An 11,384-nucleotide genomic window follows, 5' to 3' on the forward strand; every position below is an offset into this window, starting at 1 on the left:
ATGGACTCAATAAAGGACAGAAATGGTATGGACCTAACAGAAGCAGAAGATATTAAAAAGAGGTGGCAAGACTACATAGAAGAACTGTACAAAAAAGATCTTCATGACCCAGATAATCATGATGGTGTGATCACTCACCTAGAGCCAGACATCCTGGAATGTGAAGTCAAGTGGGCCTTAGGAACATTTCACTACGAACAAAGCTAGTGGAGTGATGGAATTCCAGTTGAGCTATTTCAAATTCTAAAAGATGATGCTATGAAAGGGCTACACTCAATATGCCAGCAAATTTGGAAAACTCAGCAGTGGCCACAGGACTGGAAAAGGTCAGTTTTCATTCCAATCCCAAAGAAAGGTAATGCCAAAGAATGCTCAAACTACCACACAATTGCACTCATCTCACACACTAGTAAAGTAATGCTCAAAATTCTCCAAGCCAGGCTTCAGAAATACGTGAACCGTGAACTTCCTGATGTTCAAGAAAAGGTTATAGAAAGATTATAAAATAGGCAGAGGAACCACAGATCAAGTTGCCAAAATCCACTGGATCATTGAAAAAGCAAGAGAATTCCAGAAAATCATTTACTTCTGCTTTATTGACTATGCCAAAGCCTCTGACTGTGTGGATCATTTCAAATACTGTGGAAAATTCTGAAAGAGATGGGAATACCAGACCACCTGACCTCCCTCTTGAGAAATCTGTATGCAGGTCAGGAAGCAACAATTAGAACTGGACATGGAACAACAGACTGGTTCCAAATAGGAAAAGGAATATGTCAAGGCTGTATATTATCACCCTGCTTATTTGCAGAGTACATCATGAGAAACTCTGGGCTGGATGAAGCACAAGCTGGAATCAAGATTTCCGGGAAAAATATCAATAACCTCAGATATGTAGATGACACCACCCTTATGGCAGAAAGTGAAGAGGAACTAAAAAGCCTCTTGATGAAAGTGAAAGAGGAGAGTGAAGAAGTTTGCTTAAAGCTCAACATTCAGAAAACGAAGATCATGGCATTCGGTCCCATCACTTCATGGCAAATAGATGGAGAAACAGTGGAAACAGTGGCTGACTTTATTTGGGGGGCTCCAAAATCACTGTAGATGATGACTGCAGCCATGAAATTAAAAGATGCTTACTGCTTGCAAGAAAAGTCATGACCAACCTAGATAGCATATTAAAAAGCAGAGACGTTACTTTGCCAACAAAGGTCCATCTAATCAAGGCTGTGGTTTTTCCAGTGGTCATGTATGGATGTGAGAGTTGGGCCATAAAGAGAGGTGAGTGTCGAAGAATTGATGCTTTTGAACTGTGGTGTTGGAGAAGACTCTTGAGAGTCCCTTGGACTGCAAGGAGATCCAACCAGTCCATCCTAAAGGAAATCAGTCCTGAATATTCATTGCAAGGACTGATCTTGAAGCTGAAACTCCAACCCTTGGCCACCTGATATGAAGAACTGATTTATTTGAAAAGACCCTGATGCTGGGAAAGATTGAAGGTGGGGAGAGAAGGGGAAGACAGAGGATGAGATGGTTGGATGGCATCACTGACTCAATGGACATGAGTTTGATTAAACTCCAGGAGTTGGTGATGGACAGGGGGCCCTGGCATGCTGTGGTCATGGGGTTGCAAAGAGTCAGACACGACTGCAACCTGCCAGGCTCCTCTGTCTAATGTCTCCACTTTTTAATATGCTATCTAGGTTTGTCATAAGAGACTTCAATGTCCCACTTTTCTTTTTAAAAAGATGTTTCAGCACCACCAAACCAGCTCTCCAACAAATGCTAAAGGAGAGTCTCTAGATAGGAAACACAAAAAGGGTGTATAAACTCGAATCCAAAACAATAAAGTAAATGGTAACGGGATCATACTTATCAATAATTACCTTAAATGTAAATGAGTTGAATGCCCCAACCAAAAGACAAAGTCTGGCTGAATGGATACAAAAACAAGATCCCTATATATGTTGTCTACAAGAGACCCACCCCAAAACAGGGGACACATACAGACTGAAAGTGAAGGGCTGGAAAAAGATATTCCATGCAAATAGAGACCAAAAGAAAGCAGGAGTAGCAATACTCATATGAGATAAAATAAATTTTAAAACAAAGGCTGTGAAAAGAGACAAAGAAGGACACTACATAATGATCAAAGGATCAATCCAAGAAGAAGATATAACAATTATAAATGTATATGCACCCAACACAGGAGCACCACAATATGTAAGACAAATGCTAACAAGTATGAAAGTGGAAATTAACAATAACACAATAATAGTGGGAGACTTTAATACCCCACTCACACCTATGGATAGATCAAATAAACAGAAAATTAACATGGAAACACAAACTTTAAATGATACAATAGACCAGTTAGACCTAATTGATATCTATAGGACATTTCACCCCAAAACAATGAATTTCACCTTTTTCTCAAGCACACACGGAAACTTCTCTAGGATAGATCACATCCTGGGCCATAAATCTAGCCTTGGTAAATTCAGAAAAATTGAAATCATTCCAAGCATCTTTTCTGACCACAATGCAATAAGATTAGATCTCAATTACAGGAGAAAAACTGTTAAAAATTCCAACATATGGAGGCTGAACAACACGCTGCTGAATAACCAACAAATCACAGAAGAAATCAAAAAAGAAATCAAAATATGCATAGAAATGAATGAAAATGAAAACACAACAACCCAAAACCTGTGGGACACTGTAAAAGCAGTGCTAAGGGGAAAGTTCATAGCAATACAGGCATACCTCAAGAAACAAGAAAAAAGTCAAATAACCTAACTCTACACCAAAAGCAACTAGAAAAGGAAGAAATGAAGAACCCCAGGGTTAGTAAAAGGGAAGAAATCTTAAAAATTAGGGCAGAAATAAATGCAAAAGAAACAGAAGAGACCATAGCAAAAATCAACAAAGCCAAAAGCTGGTTCTTTGAAGGGATAAATCAAATTGACAAACCATTAGCCAGACTGATCAGGAAACAAAGGGAGAAAACTCAAATCAATAAAATTAGAAATGAAAATGGAGAGATCACAACAGACAACACAGAAATACAAAGGATCATAAGAGACTACTATCAGCAATTATATGCCAATAAAATGGACAACGTGGAAGGAATGGACAAATTCTTAGAAAAGTACAACTTTCCAAAACTGGACCAGGAAGAAATAGAAAATCTTAACAGACCCATCACAAGCACGGAAATTGAAACTGTAATCAAAAATCTTCCAGCAAACAAAAGCCCAGGTCCAGACGGCTTCACAGCTGAATTCTACCAAAAATTTAGAGAAGAGCTAACACCTATCCTGCTCAAACTCTTCCAAAAAATTGCAGAGGAAGGTAAACTTCCAAACTCATTCTATGAGGCCACCATCATCCTAATACCAAAACCTGACAAAGATGCCACACAAAAAAGAAAACTACAGGCCAATATCACTGATGAACATAGATGCAAAAATCCTTAACAAAATTCTAGCAATCAGAATCCAACAACACATTAAAAAGATCATACATCATGACCGTGTGGGCTTTATCCCAGGGATGCAAGGATTCCTCAATATCTGCAAATCAATCAGTGTAATACACCACATTAACAAATTGAAAAATAAAAGCCATATGATTATCTCAATAGATGCAGAGAAAACCTTTGACAAAATTCAACATCCATTTATGATAAAAACTCTCCAGAAAGCAGGAATAGAAGGAACATACCTCAACATAATAAAAGCTGTATATGACAAACCCACAGCAAACATTATTCTCAATGGTGAAAAATTGAAAGCATTTCCCCTAAAGTCAGGAACAAGACAAGGGTGCCTACTTTCACCATTACTATTCAACATAGTTTTGGAAGTTTTGGCCACAGCAATCAGAGCAGAAAAATAAATAAAAGGAATCCAAATTGGAAAAGAAGAAGTAAAACTCTCACTGTTTACAGATGACATGATCCTATACATAGAAAACCCTAGACTCCACCAGAAAATTACTAGAGCTAATCAATGAATATAGTAAAGTTGCAGGATATAAAATCAACACACAGAAATCCCTTGCATTCCTATACACTAATAATGAGAAAACAGAAAGAGAAATTAAGGAAACAATTCCATTCACCATTGCAATGAAAAGAATAAAATACTTAGGAATATATCTACCTAAAGAAACTAAAGACCTATATATAGAGAACTATAAAACACTGGTGAAAGAAATCAAAGAGGACACTAATAGATGGAGAAATATACCATGTTCATGGATTGGAAGAATCAATATAGTGAAAATGAGTATACTACCCAAAGCAATCTATAGATTCAATGCAATCCCTATCAAGCTACCAACGGTATTTTTCACAGAGCTAGAACAAATAATTTCACAATTTGTATGGAAATACAAAAAACCTCAAATAGCCAAAGCCATCTTGAGAAAGAAGAATGGAACTGGAGGAATCAACCTGCCTGACTTCAGGCTCTACTACAAAGCCACAGTCATCAAGACAGTATGGTACTGGCACAAAGACAGAAATATAGATCAATGGAACAAAATAGAAAACCCAGAGATAAGTCCACGCACCTATGGACACCTTATCTTTGACAAAGGAGGCAAGAATATACATTGGATTAAAGATAATCTCTTTAACAAGTGGTGCTGGGAAAACTGGTCAACCACTTGTAAAAGAATGAAACTAGAACACTTTCTAACACCATACACAAAAATAAACTCAAAATGGATTAAAGATCTATACGTAAGACCAGAAACTATAAAACTTCTAGAGGAGAACATAGGCAAAACACTCTCTGACATAAATCACAGCAGGATCCTCTATGACCCACCTCCCAGAATATTGGAAATAAAAGCAAAAATAAACAAATGGGACCTAATTAAACTTAAAAGCTTCTGCACCACAAAGGAAAGTATAAGCAAGGTGAAAAGACAGCCTTCAGAATGGGAGAAAATAATAGCAAATGAAGCAACCGACAAACAACTAATCTCAAAAATATACAAGCAACTCCTACAGCTCAATTCCAGAAAAATAAATGACCCAATCAAAAAACGGGCCAAAGAATTAAATAGACATTTCTCCAAAGAAGACATACAGATGGCTAACAAACACATGAAAAGATGCTCAACATCACTCATTATCAGAGAAATGCAAATCAAAACCACAATGAGGTACCATTTCACACCAGTCAGAATGGCTGCAATCCAAAGTCTACAAGCAATAAATGCTGGAGAGGGTGTGGAGAAAAGGAAACCATCTTACACTGTTGATGGGAATGCAAACTAATACAGCCACTATGGAGAACAGTGTGGAGATTCCTTAAAAAACTGGAAATAGAACTGCCTTATGACTCAGCAAACCCAGCACTGCTGGGCATACACACCGAGGAAACCAGAAGGGAAAGAGACACGTGTACCCCAGTGTTCATCACAGCACTGTTTATAATAGCCAGGACATGGAAGCAACCTAGATGTCCATCAGCAGATGAATGGATAAGAAAGCAGTGGTACATATACACAATGGAGTATTACTCAGCCATTAAAAAGAATACATTTGAATCAGTTCTAATGAGGTGGATGAAACTGGAGCCTATTATACAGAGTGAAGTAAGCCAGAAAGAAAAACACCAATACAGTATACTAACGCATACATATGGAATTTAGAAAGATGGTAGTGATAACCCTGTATGCGAGACAGCAAAAGAGACACAGATGTACAGAACGGTCTTTTGGACTCTGTGGAAGAGGGAGAGGGTGGGATGATTTGGGAGAATGGCATTGAAACATGTGTAATATCATATATGAAACGAATCACCAGTCCAAGTTTGATGCAGGATACTGGTTGCTTGGGGCTGGTGCCCTGGGATGACCCAGAGGGATGGTATGGGGAGGGAGGAGGGAGGGGGGTTCAGGATGTACACCCGTGGCAGATTCATGTTGATGTATGGCAAAACCAATACAATATTGTAAAGTAATTAACCTCCAATTAAAATAAATAAATTTATGTTAAAAAAAAGATGTTTTAGTTTAATTCATTTTTACTCATGTTTTACCCTGGGGCTTTGTTGCTTTTGCTTGAGCTTTCTCTAGCTGTAGAGTTGGGGCTGTTCTTCGCTGTGGTATGTGGGGTTCTCACTGCACGGGCTTCTCTTGTTGGGGAACACAAGGTCTAATGTGCTCGGGCTTCAGTAGTTGTGGTGTGTGGGCTTAGTTGCTCTGCGGCATGTCGGATCTTCCCGAACCAGGGATGGAGCCCTGTGTTGGCAGGTGGATCTTATCCACTGAGGACCACGGAGGTCCTCAGTGTCCCTCTTTTGATAGTGGATGGAACACCCGAACAGAAGGCCAACAGGAGGCGGAGGACGAGCACAGCACTGTCTTTTGACCGAAAGGCTCAGCATACGGATCTTAGCTCCCTGACCAGGGATCAGACGTGCACCCACTGCAGTGGAAGCATGGAGTCCACCACTGAAAGCCAGGGAAGTCCTGAGCTATTTTCCATTTTTAAGACATCACTCTGGCTGCTGAAGAGAGGGGAGAGGAGGTCAAGGCTGGAGGAACAGGAGATGGGCATTGTTTGCTCCAGCCCTCAATAAGGAAGAGGACGGCTGGCCAGGGCGGAAAGCAGGAGAACTCGAGATAGCTCAGGCTGGCAGTTGGTTTCAATTGCTGAGGACGAGTCAGGTGTTTGAGTTCTGTCTACATCTCTAGTCTGAACAACTGGGTGGACACAGATCTTCTCCTGAGTGAGCTGGAGCCGGGTGGGGAGGGGCTGGTTTGAGAGAAGTGTCGTGAGTTCACCATTGGTTGTATCACATGACATTTTAAAGATCAATCATCTTGCCCAGTTTTTTTTACTGAGCATTTGCGCTAGCTAACACTCCCATCAATGGCATACAAAACCATAAGGTTGCCTTGACGGACTTTGTTTTCTAGTCATAAAATGGAAAACTAGATGGAAAAAAATTATACCTCGGTCGCGTTGGAGGGTTTAGAGTGGGGAGAGGAAAGAATGGATGAGGAGACTGTCTAGAATGGTATAGATGAAAATTTAGAGAAATATCACACTCAGTTGCTTAGTTGTGCCCTTCTCTTTGTGACCCCATGGACTGTATAGCCCACCACCTCCTCCGTCTATGGGATTTCCCAGACAAGAGTACTGGAGTGGGTTGCCATTCCCTTCTCCAGATATTTCTCCAGAAATATCATAGATTGGATGAAAAAAAAAAAAAAAAACTAAATGCCCATCTCCCCCACCAGTTTTAGAATGTGGGTCTCTAGTTCAGACTCTCTTGCCCTCTCTGATGCTCTCTCTGCCTCCCCTGGGTCCTGTGCCTTTCTCTTCTTCATCTCTTTCCTTTCAGAGACTGCTCAGCCTGCAAAAACCCCTCAGGTCTTCATCTCCCCAGCGGCGCCCCCCAGCCCCCAGCTGGAGCCCCCAAACCACTGGGTTCCTGCCAGCCTCCCTCGCCTGCCCTTCCACGCCCTCCTCCTTGCCTCCCTTCAGCAGATCTTCGGCAGGGCTTTGCCGCTCTACTTTATTGAAAATGCTCAGATAAATATCAATCACCTGCTTGCGGAGCTGAATGACTGCTCTTCACCTGACGCTGTTGTCTCCCCTCCTGTTTGAAAGACATACTTTCTTGGTCCGTGAGTCTGTCCACCCGTGTCATTAGTGACCACTTTTTATGTTTGGAGGTTGAAGCAGCCAGCGTTCTGACAGGAATAGGCCCATCTGACCGCACTGTCTGCAGAGGTGGGTGTGGGCGGGGCAGGTGGCGAGTACCCTGGGGAGGGTCCCCCGGCCTGGGTCGGAGGACGGGCGGTGGGCAGAGAGGGATGCGCACACAGCCCGCTGGCTGGGGAGGAGGAGAACCCCGTGGGCCGACCTCTCCCGCATCTCTCTGCAGCTCGTCCCGGTGGCCGAATCCAGGGACGGCAGAACGGCCGGGAGGCGGGGTGGGGATGAGAGGCCAGCCGGGAAGGCAGCGGGGTCATCCTTCCCGGGAACGCGTCCTCCGCCGGCGCCTGGAGACACCCCCAGAGCGCCCGGCCTGTGCGCGCCGCCCGGCCAGTGCAGTCCCGGCGGCCTCGCGCCGTGAACGTCCACCCGTGTCTCTGTCACGTTTCTCTGCGGCCTGCGAGGCAACTGTCAGAAACGCCGGCGCGACCGCCCAGCCCCGTCCTCTGCCCAGCGGCTTAGCCCTCCCTCACCCGCCTTCCGGGTCTCCGCCCAGCGCCCGTGGACGTGGGCCCTGGGGCTGCCCTGCTGTTCCCCGGGCAGCTGCATCGCCCGCTCTCCGCCGCAGGCTCTTGCGCACTGGAGGCTGCCGGTGTCCAAAGCAATTCTAGGTGGTCAGCAAATGTGCCCTCGTCATCAGCGGCGGGAGGCAGGTGCTGCGTGCCACCCTGGGAGCCCAGAGGCGCCACTGCAGGAGCTGGAGTGGGGCGAGGCCCACGGGATGAGGTCCGGGTCTGACCCCGGGGCCCCCATCCGCGGCTCCTTCCCGCTGGGCGCCGTCTAGAACCCCTCCAGCCTCCACGCCGCGCACTCCGGCACTGCCTCTGCAGTCCTTCTCCACTGGCGCCGGAGGCTCAGCCCTTCTCCCCACTCCACGTGGGGCTCACGTCTCGGAGACGAAAGTCCTCTCTTCCTCGCTCAGAACAAACTGCTAGTCATCTCGGAACATCAGCTCTCTGCCCTTTTCTTTACAGACCTGGAAGCGCTTGGGCAGACAGAGGGCCCAGAACCGTGCCTGCATTTTCTAGCATCCCTCACGGCCAGGTGCGGCCCCACCAAACCAGTAGGACTTCATGGTCTGAGTGTGCGCCACTCACAGCTCACCCCCAGCTGGAGTGACCGGCAGGACCCCCCTGCTGTGGGGCGGCTCACGGCCCAGAGCACAGCCGCCCTCTCCACCACCTACAGGAGTCTCTGCAGGCACCTCCCTGTCCACCTGGGAGGAGACGGCAGGGAGACCACACGCGGCACTCCTCAGGTAGGGGACCGGGTGTCACCGCAGGCGCCCTTCTCTCCTTTCCGCGTTCCCCCTCGCCCAGCCGCTCTGTCTTCAGCTGAAGGCGGTCCTTAAGCCTGAGTTCTGAGCCGCTCTGAGAGCACCCCACTTTCCCTGGTGTGCCCCGTCCTCATGAGGTGCACACTTTCAGCTTCTGCTTTTCTCTCGTTAACCTGTCTTTTATGGGGGCTGCAGCCTAGAGTGGAGGGGGAATTACTTCTCCTCCACTGCAGGTGACATTCGGAGGTGGGGCCTTTGGGGGGAATCAGGTCCTGGGAGCAGTGCCCTGCAAACGGGGTTAGTGCCCTGTTAGGAGGGCCGGGCAGCAGCCTTTGCGCGTAGGACGAGGCGGGAGCCATCTGTGAGCCAGGAAGACAGCTCTCACCCGAACCCCCCAGGCTGGTACCCTAAGCTTGGACTTCCAGCCTGTATAACTGTCAGAAATAATTTCTGTTGTTTATGAGCCACCAGTCTGTGGGGTTTTATTGCAGCTGCCCTGCCTAAGACATGGATGTAAGCAGCCACAGGCATTTCCCAAGATGTGTCCTTTTCTGCAGGAACACGCGAATCCTAACGTGTGCACACTTGCACACACACCCCTCAGCTGCTCGCAGACCATCTCAATGTCACCTTCGCTATGAAGCCTTCCCTGATTGCCTACAGGAGCCATGATGGTTCTGGCTCTCTGCTTCCACAATTCCCGTTTCCAGCCATGAAGGGACCCTTGTCCCCATCATATTTGGTCGTACGGGAGTCTGGCTGTCCCGTCTGAGCAACCCTGTCTTATTAATCTGCATCAGCACACTAAACTGCACATATTCATGGCTCAGAAATGTTAGGTGAGTGAGGAATGCAGGACAGCAAAGCCTTTGAAATTGTGGTTTGTCTTTTTAGCAAAGAACTATTTTTATCTATTTATTTCTCAGCTAAAGGGATTTGCGCATCAGAGAGGCTAAGATTACTTATCCAAGGTCATCTGACTTCCCTGCGTCTCTGCTTCATCGTAGCAGGTGGGCTAGACGGCACTTCTCTGTATCAGCAAGTGAGTGGACAGCAGCGGGGAAATGACCAGAGACATTAAATTCTACACAAAGTCAGGTTTCCTAAAACCATGCTGTGGGCTCCTGGCTGGATTATTTTGAGGAAGAAAGTAACACAAGGAGAGGTGGATGTTCAACATCTCTGGTCATTTCCCCGCTGCTGTCCACTTACCTTGTGGATTCAGAGAAAGGCCCTCCAGCCCACCTGCTACGATGAAGCTGAGATGAAGGGAAGTCAGACAACCTTGGAGAAGTAATCTGAGCCTTGACGTTGTATGAGTCCATGGAGAACAACCTGGATATCATCTTAACAGGAGCATAGGCAGGTCACCCAGATGAACGCTGGTGGATTGTGGAGTTCATGGGCAAAGGAATGAAAGGGATTTCTTTGAGTAAATTTGAGTCAGCTTGGATGCCATGACCTTCTAGAACTTGTCAGGTCCAAGGGGAGCTTTTCAAAGGACTACAACTTCAGTCTGTAGGTGGTTGTGAAGGTGTTTAAGACAGAGCGACGCTAAAGGCACAGTGACACAGGAAGGCCAGGGTCTGACCATCTTTCCCGGAGGGCGGCTTGGTTTTGGCCAGAAGTTTTCAAACGGAGTTGTGAAGTAAGGAAGAGGGAGAAACACAGCTGCCTTGGTGTGTCCAGGTAGTGGGTGGGGCTCAGAAGTGGTGGCCTCTTTGTGGGGGGCCAGGGGCTTTTCCTGAGGCTTGCCAACAAGCCACCTGATTCACTTATATTTCCTGATACGGAGAAAGAAGCAAGCGAACAAATTTTTCCAAAGACACCTTTATTGCTATCTGGTCAAAGAAAGAGCAAACGTCCCCTGTGCACACGCAGAATCCCCGCCCGAGTCTCTGAGCCTCTGCCCCGCTCCCTGTCTCCCCACCTCCTGATGTCACCGTTGCCGTGGTCACCCAAGAAGGTGGAAAACAGAGAAAAGACCTGTCACGGAGGAGGGAGCCGAAGACAAGTTGGATATTTTAACAGACTTAGAATTCAGATTTTCAAGGGATTAGAAAACTTTCTCTCCTTCAAAGGAGAGTTTAATAGGGGTGGGGTAAGGCTTTGTATCAAGCCCACAAAGAAAGGGGGCGCTGTGACAGGTGGGCATTCTCCTGGGAAGCACCGGCCCGCCTTCTAACGGAACACAGAGCAGCACCATCCCACACAGTGGCGGCGCAGCCCCAGGGAGGAGGACCAACTGAACACTGGTGGAAGGCTCACTAAGGCCCCAACTTCTGGGACACTCCCCAAAGCAGACCGGCCTGATGGAACATGCGTGGGGTCATCACCTGCCTAGGTCACATCTCTGCCAGC

Source organism: Bos indicus, chromosome 12 (assembly GCF_029378745.1).
Source record: "Bos indicus isolate NIAB-ARS_2022 breed Sahiwal x Tharparkar chromosome 12, NIAB-ARS_B.indTharparkar_mat_pri_1.0, whole genome shotgun sequence".
Lineage (NCBI taxonomy): Eukaryota > Metazoa > Chordata > Mammalia > Artiodactyla > Bovidae > Bos > Bos indicus.